The sequence below is a fragment of the Stylophora pistillata genome, chromosome 5 (genome assembly GCF_964205215.1).
Source record: "Stylophora pistillata chromosome 5, jaStyPist1.2, whole genome shotgun sequence".
In the NCBI taxonomy this organism is placed as follows: Eukaryota; Metazoa; Cnidaria; class Anthozoa; order Scleractinia; family Pocilloporidae; genus Stylophora; species Stylophora pistillata.
The window spans coordinates 23,628,168-23,640,755 of NC_142523.1; the positions used below are offsets into that span (position 1 = coordinate 23,628,168).

A 12,588-nucleotide genomic window follows, 5' to 3' on the forward strand; every position below is an offset into this window, starting at 1 on the left:
TTAACTGGATCATGAAACCTGACTGCCTTCTTTACAGTGCACAGACCTTTAATTGTCACTCATAAAAGCTTCAAACTGGTCTTTTTTGACATGAAGTCTCAGTTTTTGTTGAACTTATCAATTTTAATGGCAATTTCATTTAAAATATTTCAAAATGTTTCTGTGTACCTAGTAAAACCCTAAAAAAATTGGAAAAAATAGGAGGCAGGCCAAAAAATATTAAAAAATAAGAACTTGACACCCTGATGTTTTCCATAGATTTCCTAGGGTGCTAACAAGGAGAATTTTTTTCATCAATCACGAGCTTTTTTAGTTGATGATTATTCGTTATTGTTATAACCTTAATCTTTATCCATTGACCTTAACCGCCTCCCGGTTAGCTCAATGGATAGAGCGCTGGACTATTGTGGGGGAGGTCGAGGGTTTGAGCCCCGGCTGGACCAACACTCAGGGTCTTAAAAAAATTGAGAAGAATATGCTACCTTTCTATAACATTAAGAAATGATTAGATATTCTAGTCTTCTTGGATAGGGACGAATAAATGGAGGTCCCGTCTCCTGCAGGGTTAGGGGCAGGAGATGTTAATTTCCGACGCACGAGATTACTGTGTGATGGATGTCCTCCCCTGGGGTGGGATGGGTGGGTAAAATAAGTACACTTTTAGTATACTACTTCTGTAATCAAAGAGTACAGCAAAAAAGATACACAAAGTATACTTTCAGTAGACTTGAAGTATAGTTTACAGAGCTACTAAAAGTATATTTGTAATATACTTGTTCCCACCTGAAAATGGAACATCCAAAAGTATACTTGAAGTATACTTGAAAGGTACTGAAAATTTTGCAGTGCACTCTCAGCATACTCCACGAGTAAAACCACTTGTGGCAAACTGACTAGTACAGATATTCATTCATAATATCTTGAATGTATTCAAGATGTTATGAATGAATGGCAGCATACTTAAAGTGCACTTCCCTTGCAAACTGGATCTTGGAATTCCCAGAAAAGCTTAGAAATTCCCCCAAAAACCTAGAAATGCCCAAAAATTCCATGTTTATAGCCAACAGGACTTGGAATTCCAAAGAATATTCCTAGGGATTCTTAGAAATTCCAACTCAGAGCACCAATGACTTCCCTGAAATTCTGTGAATCTAAAAACTTGCTGGAAATTCCTTGGAATTTATAGGAATTTTTAGCAATGTTTAAGAATTACTGGGAACTTTAGGAAAACTGCAAGGCAACTAATATCAAATAAATGCATGCATTAACTCCCAACTTAAAATTCAAGTTGTCAATGAAATTTATTTACATGCACCGTCAGTGTGAAATAGTTATTCATGCCCTTATTTTGTCAAAATTGGATTATTGTAATGTTCTTCTATCTGGCCTAGAGCAGTCACAAATTAATAGACCACAGTATGTACAAAATTCAGCTGCCCGCCTGCTCACAGCCACCAACAGATACTTAGAAGCCTCCATTGGCTGCCTGTGTCTGCCTATATTGATTTTAAGATACTTCTGGTCAATTCCACGTTGCGGACGTGACATTTAGAGGCAAAATTTGGGTATTAAATGTCTCCTAAAGCCAGATCCACTCTATTTGAATTGAAATTAGTCATGTCATAAAGTTACCCGTGAAGTACCTTTTATTTTGCCAGAAAACATTTTGACTATCTCTTAGAGATCCAGAGAAAATAATTTTTCAAAGTGTGTTGCGGATGTGACTCCTAAAACAACCATTGATTTGAATTGCTTTTGGTTACTTCAAATTTCCTGTGAATTGAAAACCTTTTAAAAAAACTGCATATACTAACTAAATGCAATAGTAACTGTGCTTCATAAATCTAAAAAGATATTATATAAATTACTTGTTACCATGGATTTATTAACAAAAATGTTGTGTTGCGGACGTGACCAAAATTTGTTGCGGACGTGACATTTTGGGGATGTTCAGGAAAGAGCTTTTCATTCACCCCTAATAACGTTCAGAGTAATATGCCACTGAAGTAAAAATGCTATTTTTATTGCTTTTATCTGTAAATTGGGAAATAAATAACAAATAGTATATATAAAGAATAAAGATGTTGTGTTGTGGACATGACCAAAATTTGTTGCGGAGGTGACATTTTGGGGATGTTCAAGAAAGAGCTTTTCATTCACCACTAATAACGTTCAGAGTAATGCCACTGAAGTAAAAATGCTGTTTTTATTGCTTTTATCTGTAAATTGGGAAATAAATCACAAATAAAATATAAAAACTTTGATGATTTAGGTCATTTTAATTTAATTTAATTTAGTTTAATTTAGTCCATTTTCACTGCATTAAGTTTTGCAGTGGGGAAGGACTAGAAAGGAACATAGGAACCATTCGTGCTAGTCCACCCTCCCACCCATCCCACCCCAGGGGAGGACATCCATCACACAGTAATCTTGTGTGTGGGAAATTAACGTCTCCTACCCCAACCTTGCAGGAGACGGGACCTCCATTTATTTGTCCCTATCCGAGAAGACTAGAATATCTAACCATTTCTTGATGTTATAGAAAGGCAGCAAATTCTTCTCAATTATTTTAAGACCCTGAGTGTTGGTCCAGCCGGGGCTCGAACCCTCGACCTCCCGCACAACAGTCCAGCGCTCTATCCATTGAGCTAACCGGGAGGTGGTTTGGTTTTGTAGGTCAAAGGGCATTTATATATTTTTGGAAAATTGTAAAAAAGTGATAGCTTTACATATATCATCATATGTCTATAACTATCATTTGCTGTCATTAAATATCAACATATCTTCTCATGTTTGAAAATTTTATGAGGTTTTCTGGGTTTTTACAAATGTGTCATGTCCGCAACGGTCACGTCCGCAACCCAATATCTCTTAAATAGTTGACAAATTTGAGCAAGCTGGGGTGTCAAAATTATCTTAATACTTAACAATAAGAGCAACATAAATAAGACCTGAAACAGTTGAGAACCTACATAAAAATTAAATAAATGTTGCTCTGAATCATACCCTGAAGGTCACGTCCGCAACACTTTTTATGTCTTTGTACGTCTGAGACATTAAATGTTTGAGAATTTTTCTCTTTTTACATTGAAAGGCTCATCCTAGTGGGTAGTTAAGATCGCAAAATCTGATTCATGGCAATCAATTTCTTTGAGATATAGCAATTTAGATATTGGTATGTAAAATGGCTTATTCGGTTAATAAAAACCCTCAAAAACAATGGCATCACACAACCTGGGCGTGTCCACTACTGCCAATCTAGATTTGGATTCTTATAGAACTATGTATAAGCTTTCATTAAAAGTAAGTTTGGCTCTCATATTTTGAATTTGAAAATCTGTCAAATTTTCATGTCTCATGTGGAATAGCCCTTCTTCTTCTCGTTTTAAAGTATTAAATGGTCTGAGTCCTCTGTATCTTAGTGAAGTGTTAAGACTGTACATCCTAATAGAAACCTAAGATCTTCTAAGAAAAAACTCTTAATGGTACCTAAACACAATCTTAAAACATATGAATATAGAGCATACTCTCATGGAGCTCCTACTCTGTGGAATGCCTTGCTGGATGATATATAACAAGTGGACCTTTTGACAACATTAAAGTCTAAACTTAAAACCCATTTATTTAGGCAGTTGTAGTTTTGCTTTCATTGAATTTTCACTAGTCTTTTATTTCACTTTAATTCTTAATTGACTACATTTTTCTTTCACTATTATTGTAAAGCACAGCTGGATCTTTGAGAAGCATTGCGCTGTATAAGCTATGTATTATTATTATAACTCAGGTTTACATGTTAATTGTTATTTTGCTGTTGTAAATTATCTTAACACCAACATGTAGTAATATTAGGATGAAATTTCTTTTTCTTTTCTTAAAAACTTTCTAAAAGTTATCCTCAATTATAGCTTTTCATTTAAAATAGTCCTAGTGAATCAGTAAATTTGGTTTGACACAAATTGTGAATAAAATCTGTTGATTCTTTCTCATGAAATGCAACAACTTGGGTTATGTTTATTGCAATAAATACTATTCATCAAAAAATAGTCTTTAAAGAATCATTTCATTGGGGATGATGATACAAATGGTATTTTATCCTCTCCACCCTTAGTCAGGGTTTGACTTAATTAAATGTGGTTGTAACTTCTTTGGATAAAACTCTTGTGTGTTAAAATTCAAATGTAAGCTGTCAAGCAGCATCTTCATGCTCTGCTGTTTGTTTTTGTTGATTCTGCAATGCAAGTTGAAATTCAAAGATTTCTTCTCAATTTTGACTGAACATTCTTGGGAGAGAAGGGCTTAATTGCAGTTAAATAATTGATTTTTTAATTACATTCTCGTTGTAACTGTAATAATTAGTTCGATGAAGTTATCCCAAACTGCAGACTAAGCAGCTGTTTGTCTTTTTCTGCTGGGCTCACAGCTTGCCAAACGTGACTAAAATAATCCCGAAACCCTTAGCTCACTGATAGATTTATTTCACTGTAAAGCGTAAGCTTAAGAAACTGTGGCATGCAAGTGACCGATTCGATTCTCAGGTTTAATCACGTACCAAACATCACAATTTGTACTCACCACAAACTTTCAGAATCTATAGCTTTATAAATGGCCCCTCGACCCTTGTAGCGGCCAGTTGATAATTGTTGTCCCTTCTTTTAACTTCACGGCGCCAACGACTTGATTTTCATAACAACACTCACACTATTCTCGTTTTTCCATTGAACAACTGTAAAACCAATCTTTAGAGATGTCATATGAAGCAAAACAGTCGAGAAAAGAAATAACTTAACGCACGACACCAAAAAGTACATTCAAAGATGAGCGCCAAATGGAATTTCCTTTGTTTCCAATCACGTGTATATTTTGGGCATTGTCATTGGCTTGTAAAGAGAATCCGCTGGCTTATCTGGAGAAGAATCGAGCGTACTGTAAATGCAAGACTTATGGCCGAAAGCTGTCGAGGAAACAGACTCGAAACACTGACTTGAGTTGTGTTCACGGCAAAGGTGAGAAACAACAGTGTACCTTCTTGATGTGTAATAGCGTTGAAGAGTAATAAAGTAGATGTACCAGTGCCCATATCAACGAAGTTGGATCGTAACAAGCGTTCAGCGACACGTTCCAACACTGCAATCTCGATAATTTCCTCAGTCTTTCGCTTCCACTGAGCTAGCAGCGGTGCCAACAGAGTCAAGTGCGTCTCATAACGAAGAAAAATTTGTACAAGAGAAGGAAGCGATTATAGTACGTTAGAATTCTTGCCTACAAATGAATGCATGTGCACATTCCGAAGCGTTGACCCCCGCTTATGATTTTGTTATGTTTTATGATTTTGGCACATCTCCGGACACGAGACTTATTTTGCATCACAATAAAAGCTTTTATAACTTTGGAATCCAAGCGGCCTTTGAGTTTAACGCGGACATTCTTTTGAGTTTAACGCGGATTTGTACATTTATTAACAACAGTAAGAACAGTGAAAAAATTACTTCAACAAACTACTTTAGCTGTAATCTCCAATCTTCTGATGATGAAAAAGTTAAAACTGTCTGCTATTCTCCAAAGAAAAGAACCAACTTGCAGCAAGTTGTAAATGAAAAGCAAGTCCTTGGCGCCATGAAGTTAAAAGAAGGGACAACAGTTATCGACTGGCCGGTATAAGGGTCAAGTTGCCATTTATAAAACTACGGATTCTGAAAGTTTGTGGTGAGTACAAATTGCGATATTTGGAACAAATTGGTCACTTGCATGCCACAGTTTCTTAAGCTTATGCTTTACAATGAAATAAATCTATCATTAGGCTAAAGGTTTCAGGGTTATTTTAGTCGCGTTTGGCATTAGCTGCGAGCCAGCAAAAAAAGACAAGCAGCTGCTTAGTCTGTAGTTTGGGATAACTTAATTTGGGATAATGTTAATTTGTAATTGTAAAGCGCATAGAGTTCAATTTTAATGCGCTATATAAGAACTTATTATTAAATTAAATTGCAATTAATTATTACAGTTACAACAAGAATTTAATTTTATAAAAAATCAATTATTTAACTGTAATCAAGCCCTTCACTCCTAAGAGTGTTCAGTCAAAATTGAGAAGAAATCTCTCAATTTCAACTTGCAGAATCAACAAAAACAAACAACATAGCCAGAAGCAGGAGAAAAACCAAATATACCAGAAGCAGGAGGCATTCCCAAAAGAGCGAGACAATAAGATGAACTTTATTACTTGTAACTATATATTGAATGCAAACCAATTTTAAATTTCTACTGATTTAGATCTTTCTTGAAATACATGATTGTAATCACAGTCTCTTTAATTAACTTCAATTGACATGAATTTTTAATCATTCTGTCCTTCTTCTACTATAATCTTTTTTAGTTGTTTCCATTGAGAACTGGTATAAGTACAAATTTAACAACTTAAAACTAGGAAAAAATTAGGTCGCTCTGTACGGGAGCAACCACAACATATCTCACAATTAATAGCTAGCTGCCATTATTACTTTTTGTCACATATATGTCAATTGCATGTCACATATATGTGGCACATATTTTTTATTTATTTGTGTAAAATCTATATGTCCACATAATTTTATATGTTACATAACTGCACATAGGTTCCAAATCCCTACATTTGACACATGTGTGACATATATGTGACACATATGTGACATATATGTTACATGTATGTCACATATATGTCACATACATGTAACATATATGTCACATACATATGTAGCAGGTATACGTAAAATATATGTGGTTTTGGTAAGGGGTGGTTTTGGTAAGGGATGTTTCACAGTCAACCATAGTCTGACCAAAAACATTCCTTGTCAAGAGTATTTGATTATATAATATAAAAGCTGATGCATTTGAGAAGTGCAAAACTGATTTAACTAATAATTATTTATCAATTGGAAAGTATCACCAAAGTAAAGGACTACTGACCATGGAATACCATGGGAAACCATGTCCAATGTGCTAATGGCATTTAAAAACTCAGTGGATAAGAAAAAAGATGAAATGGTGAGTGAATATTAAATTTTAAGGCACTTGCACTTTTCATTGATTTAATGTTGCATTTGGAACCTTTATTGTGTCAAAAATTATACGATAAGAATCACTTTTTTCCCCCAACTATGGAATAACGTAGAAGACCATGTAACAACCTAAACAGTGTTCCACAAGTATCCTACAGTTTTTCTATTTTCAACTTAATTTTTTTTCACTCTTGTCTATTTGTTCATGGCAATTTACAGCTTGTTTCATCTTGGTGTGCAAATCTAAAACACATGCAGATTGTAGGAGTAAAATTAATGAGCTGTGTCCTTTTTCTTATCTTTGGTGTACATTCACCTCACGTCGCATTCTATCATGCATAATTTACACAAGAAACTAGCAGGGCTCAGGAGCATGTCCTGAAGTAAACTTTTCTTGCCCATAACTAAGATTACTGCACTTAAATACCCAATGCAGTCTGTCCAGCTATGCCTTACAGCACGCATGAACAATTCCTTGGGAAACCGAAACACGATGGCCACAATAATTTACATAGCCACAATAATTTACATAAAATAGCCACAATAATTTACATAAAATCCCCTGATGAGTGGGCAACCACAAAACAGGTCTGTAGGGGTGAAATGTAGTTGATTAATTTTTTTTCTGCCTATCACACGTTAAACATTTTGTGTGAATACTCCAAAGAGCAAAAAATAGATAACTTTGGGAGAAAAAGAGAAGTGCATCTTTTTTATGTGCTAGTTGCATGGAGAGCATGAATCAGGGTTTCCTCCTTTTCATTATTGTTACCAAAAGGTAAATATTTCTGTTTATTTTTCCTTAGAGCAGCATATGGATCCTTTCTTGTTTTAGTTTCATTTTGGACATAGTGGTTCTAATCTTCAGTGCATCGTTTCTTGGGTGAAGAGGGATGTTTGGATTCTTTCTTTTGTTCAAGAGTCCTCTTTGCTTTGAACCTCTTGGCCTGCATGCTGTCAACAGGGACTTGAACTTTATAGTGTTTTTGCATCATTAATGCAAATTCTCCAACTCTGTTCTGAATTCTTTTTTTCTTGGGGTACCCAGGTACTGGTAATGGAAGGTAATTTCCAAAGGATGTTTGGAGTTGATTAAACAATGTTTGCGACGAGTTTTCCTTTACATGGACAGTTTGAAAAGTTGTGAACTTACTGTGTAAGATTTCAAGAGAACTTTCATTCTTTGAGGGCACTTACATCTTCAATATTGTATGTCAGAGATGTTAGTCCTTTTAAAAGTTTCGACCTACATATTATTGCCTCTTGCTTGATTTGGCTCTCAATACCTTTCATTTTCTGGTGTGAGACTACTGCTTTGTCAACTTGCTGATTTTCTGGTATGTTTTGATCAAGAACGTTATCATTTTCTTCATTAGTTTTGTATTTAGTACAATCAGCAAACACATGCTCTTTGTCTAGCGATAGATAAGGGTTTTCACGATATTTTTCTAGCAATGTACCCCACTGCCATTTTGGGTAGTAGTTAAAAATTGTAAAAAAAGCTTGCATAGGAGCCCAGTGTGGCAAAAATCAGGACAGTTACATTGTAACATTACATCCCCAGCACCAAAAGACAGGTTCCTGTGTTTCTTTAGAGTGATCTCACTTGGAATTGACCAACTTCTGTTCCAGTACAAACTTCCTTAATGTGCTGGGGTTCTACTTCTGTGATCAGCTGATCTTATCCGTTGTCTGCAATGGTTAACAAAATTAATGGTCTGGGTTTATTGTGCAAGTATTTTGGCACATCTGAGTTGTAACACCTGTACTGTTCACTGCACCTTGTATTGAGCTCTGCATACCTGGACAATAAACAGCTTTTTAGTGTGCTGTTTGTAATGTTAATAGTGATATTTGACTTTCAAATGTTTCAGATTTGTTACATTAACAGGGTGTCATGTGGCAAATGACACTTAGAAAATAGGAATGACAGAGGCCAAAAAATAGGAAATAAATAGGAATTCTCCCCCCAAAATAGGAAAAAATAGGAGGACTTGTTTGAGTTCCATCCTCTTAACACTCCCAACAGCAACTCTGTTCCATAACTCAATGCTTTAATATTCAACAGGCACCATGGCATTCATCCACAATGCATTGCCGTATAAACAAAGACAAGTGTTACTACTTATGTTACCACGCGCAACTCGTCCTACAACAATTACCAGATTCCAAATTTCATCAGATACATCACAAGATGCCTTTAATTTAAGTCATTAGTCCTTTAAAACTATGAGAATTACAAGCAACAATAATTTTTTGACAAACCGAAACAATATCAAAGTTCACCGTCACCAAATGTATGTCTGCCTTACAATAAAAGCCAACCACGACTTTTGAACATCACTAGCCAAAACGTCCAACACTATACTGTTTTAATTTGCTCTTTTAGCAAAAGGACTGAGGAAGTCTGGGCTCGAGTTTCAGAACAAAATCACTCATAAAGGCTTCAAACTGGTCTTTTTTGACATGAAGTTTTAGTTTTTGTAGAATTTATCAATTTTATTGGCAATTTTATTTCAAATATTTCAAAATGTTTCTGTGTACCTAGTAAAACCCTAAAAATTAGGAAGTTCATGAAAAAATAGGAGAAAATAGGAGGCAGGCCAAAAAATAGGAAAAATAGAAACTTCACACAGTGCGCTAAGTAGCTCAAACCTATTTCCAGCACATTTACTTTGCTGGAACATTGGTACTACTCTTCATCAGTTGATGCTTTGTCTAACAAATTATGATCATTTTCTTGGCATACTAGGTTAACAACAGTGTAACCTACAGCTTTAACTGTTTATAACTCGAAGACGAGTTTTTTATTATTGAATTGTAATCAGTATGCTAAGGTGTAACTTGAAAAGTTTAAAAAAGATTGGGAGTGGATTCAGAACCATCGTAAATAATATAAAATTTAAGGTGCAATTTAGCATACTGATGACAAACTGATAATAAAAACGGGTCACTGAGCTTGTTTTCCAGTTATAACAACTGAAAGCTAAAATGAGGTGTGTTTTCCACAGGTTAGACTGTTGCTATGGTAACCTGTTATGCCAAAAAAATGATTGTAACTTTCAAGCAAGGATTGTACATTTGTTTGGTACCAGTACTATAGCATCCACTGATAAAGAGTGGTAATATTGATCCATCAAAGTATACCTGCAGGAATGTGCTGATAAAATGTTTGACCCACCTTAATCCATACAATGAGCATGAGAATTTTTGGAATTTGCTGACTGCATTAGTATCCACACATACCTTCTTTATTTGTCAGATAAAAATTTCTCCACAAGTGTTGTAATCATTCCTCTGAGGTTGTTATTTCGGTTGTTCAGGTACTAGTATTTCAAGGACTCATTCTGTCATTCAATGCTATTGTTGGTGTTGATACTCAACATAAATCTGTCTTGCCTGAATGCCCACACCCATTGCTGTAATGTAAAACAAATTAAAGGAAACTCTAACTTTTAAGTGAACTGGTGTTAATGCATGTTAGCAGCTCTGTCAGCATCAATTCATGATTATACATGAATAAGTTAGACAAGGTAGTGCATGTCAGGTAAAAAAGAGGTAATTAGGCTTGCAGAGGCAAGCTTTCTTTCTCTCCATAGTTACAGTGTATCACAGATAAGTGGAAAACTGTGTGCTGTGTGCAATATTTTATCTCTTACCTCAGACTCGATGGGCCAAGTTTTTTCAAATCAATTCTTGAGCTTGCCAGGATTAGCCAGCCAAAGTGCACTCTCCTTAAGGGAAGACAGATTTTTTTCAAGCAACTCTTCTGTTCATGATTTTGCAATGTTGTGTAGGAATGTTCGGACCTCTTCCCTGCTGTCAGTCAACCCATTTTCAGGCTTTTGTAGCCATCGCTCCCAGTACTGTTCATGATGGAAGTCACAGATATATGTAGTTGTAGCTGTTAAACCAAATTAAAAAGGAAAATTTATGTACTTTTAATTTTGAGAGTTGGTAGTCATTTGAAAGAAATATAAGATAAAGTACAATAATGAAGGATGTAACTCCTATGGCATCAGCCTACTTGTTATTATTATTATTATTATTAAATTTAAATTTATACCGTGCAGTTTCTATAAAAGTATTCAACTGAATGAATAAGCTTGTAAGCTTAACTTTGTGGTTTTGCCTGCTTGGAAATCTCCAGATCTGTAACTGAATACCTAAATAACTAAGGTCCAAATGCATGCCCTTGTTTTCCAATCCCTAGATGAATCGAGGGTATTAGGATTGTATTGTTGTTACTTACTCTTTCAACATCTTGTTTGCACTTTTAATCTGCAGGGCCTAATCTAATGAAGCCTTGCACAAATAGGAGTTGCAAAACATCTGTAACTCCTTCACAACTTTGAAGCAGCTTATTTTAATGAATAATTTTAATTTATGGACCATTCTTGTCCTACTGTCCAGTATCTGCTTTCCTTGTTTCTCTTTTTCTAATTGCCACAATAGTCATGCAGTACTGTACTACCATCATTTTTATATTTTTAATTCATTCATATAATTTCAATTGTTATTTTAATAAAGATTTAAAAATTTCATATTAAGCTATAATTTTAGACAGAGGGCCATGGGACCATCAATGAAACCTGGAAGTTGGTCACCTCTCTAAATAATGTCTTACTCTGTACATTCTATTGAAAAAATTCAAGTTAAGGGAAACAAAGTTTTGATTGAAAAAGGAATAATTTTAAAGTTTTCATACTCTTGATTCTCCCAGGGGAATAAATCTAGTTTGCTACAGTTTCATTGTAAGTGTTCTCTCCCTTTGTAAACATTAGCCCCCTTTTAAGTCATTGTTGCCCAGGACTCAACACTAACGGTAGCCCACTAGCCACAGACTAGTAGAAATTCAGTTTTGGCTGGTGGTTTTCAATTTCCACTGGCCAGTTTGGCTAGTAAACTGACTGAAATCGTCGTAACTTCTAAAAACATCTAGGATGTCACTAGCCACTTGGCTAGTAAGTTGAAAAGTTAGTGTCGAGCCCTGGTTGCCTTTGAATGTGTTCTCAATGACATGGATCTCCTCATGCCAAGAGTCAGTCATAAAGAATTGGGATTTCTAGTTGGCATTCCAGTCATGGAAGATTCTTAGTGCTTCCTGAATTGAAGCCGTAGTTTTCCGGTTGAATGATGACAGAGCCAACAGTTTGTCTTCACTACTAGAAAAAATAGGGGGAGCTCATATCGCATTGTCTTGTATGTTGCATCAAGAAGGGTGATTTCATTTCTCCAACGGATCATAAGATTTTTCTGCCAGGCAGTTTGATGAGCGAACAGAAGATCATCTCCCATACAAGTTTCATCTGTTTCATCACTGCTGCTTTCGGCATCGATTGATGAAGATGACAGTGCACAGGATTTAAAGTAGAATGAATCCTAGGGTTTCTCCGGAAGCCAACTTTTAAATTTCTTTTCAAGGTTCTCCTGATCAGTTTTGGACGGCAGTTTTTTCACTGAGGCCTTATACATGTGGTTCCTTACATCCACATCTGTTGAATAATATCGTCTATATGCTGATGATGGTGGAGTTTTTGTCTATGGGCTGCGGAAC

At 35.5% G+C, this 12,588-nt stretch overlaps 1 protein-coding gene and 1 pseudogene across 6 annotated transcripts in view; one reads left to right on the forward strand and one right to left on the reverse strand.

Annotated features, from left to right (window-relative positions):
* LOC111338402 (uncharacterized) overlaps positions 1-7,065 on the forward strand; it is a 67,738-nt gene extending 60,673 nt beyond the window's left edge. For all 5 annotated transcript variants that reach the window (XM_088759606.1, XM_088759601.1, XM_088759603.1 and 2 more), the window contains 2 exons: positions 5,563-5,703; positions 6,113-7,065. The gene's annotated coding sequence lies outside the window, so the exon portion shown is untranslated. The remainder of the gene's footprint in view (positions 1-5,562; positions 5,704-6,112) is intronic.
* Positions 1-12,588, reverse strand: part of LOC148730909 (uncharacterized) — a 97,670-nt pseudogene that overhangs the window by 84,945 nt on the left and 137 nt on the right. Inside the window, exon 2 of the transcript XR_016001971.1 lies at positions 10,278-12,572. The product of XR_016001971.1 is annotated as an uncharacterized LOC148730909 (transcript). The remainder of the gene's footprint in view (positions 1-10,277; positions 12,573-12,588) is intronic.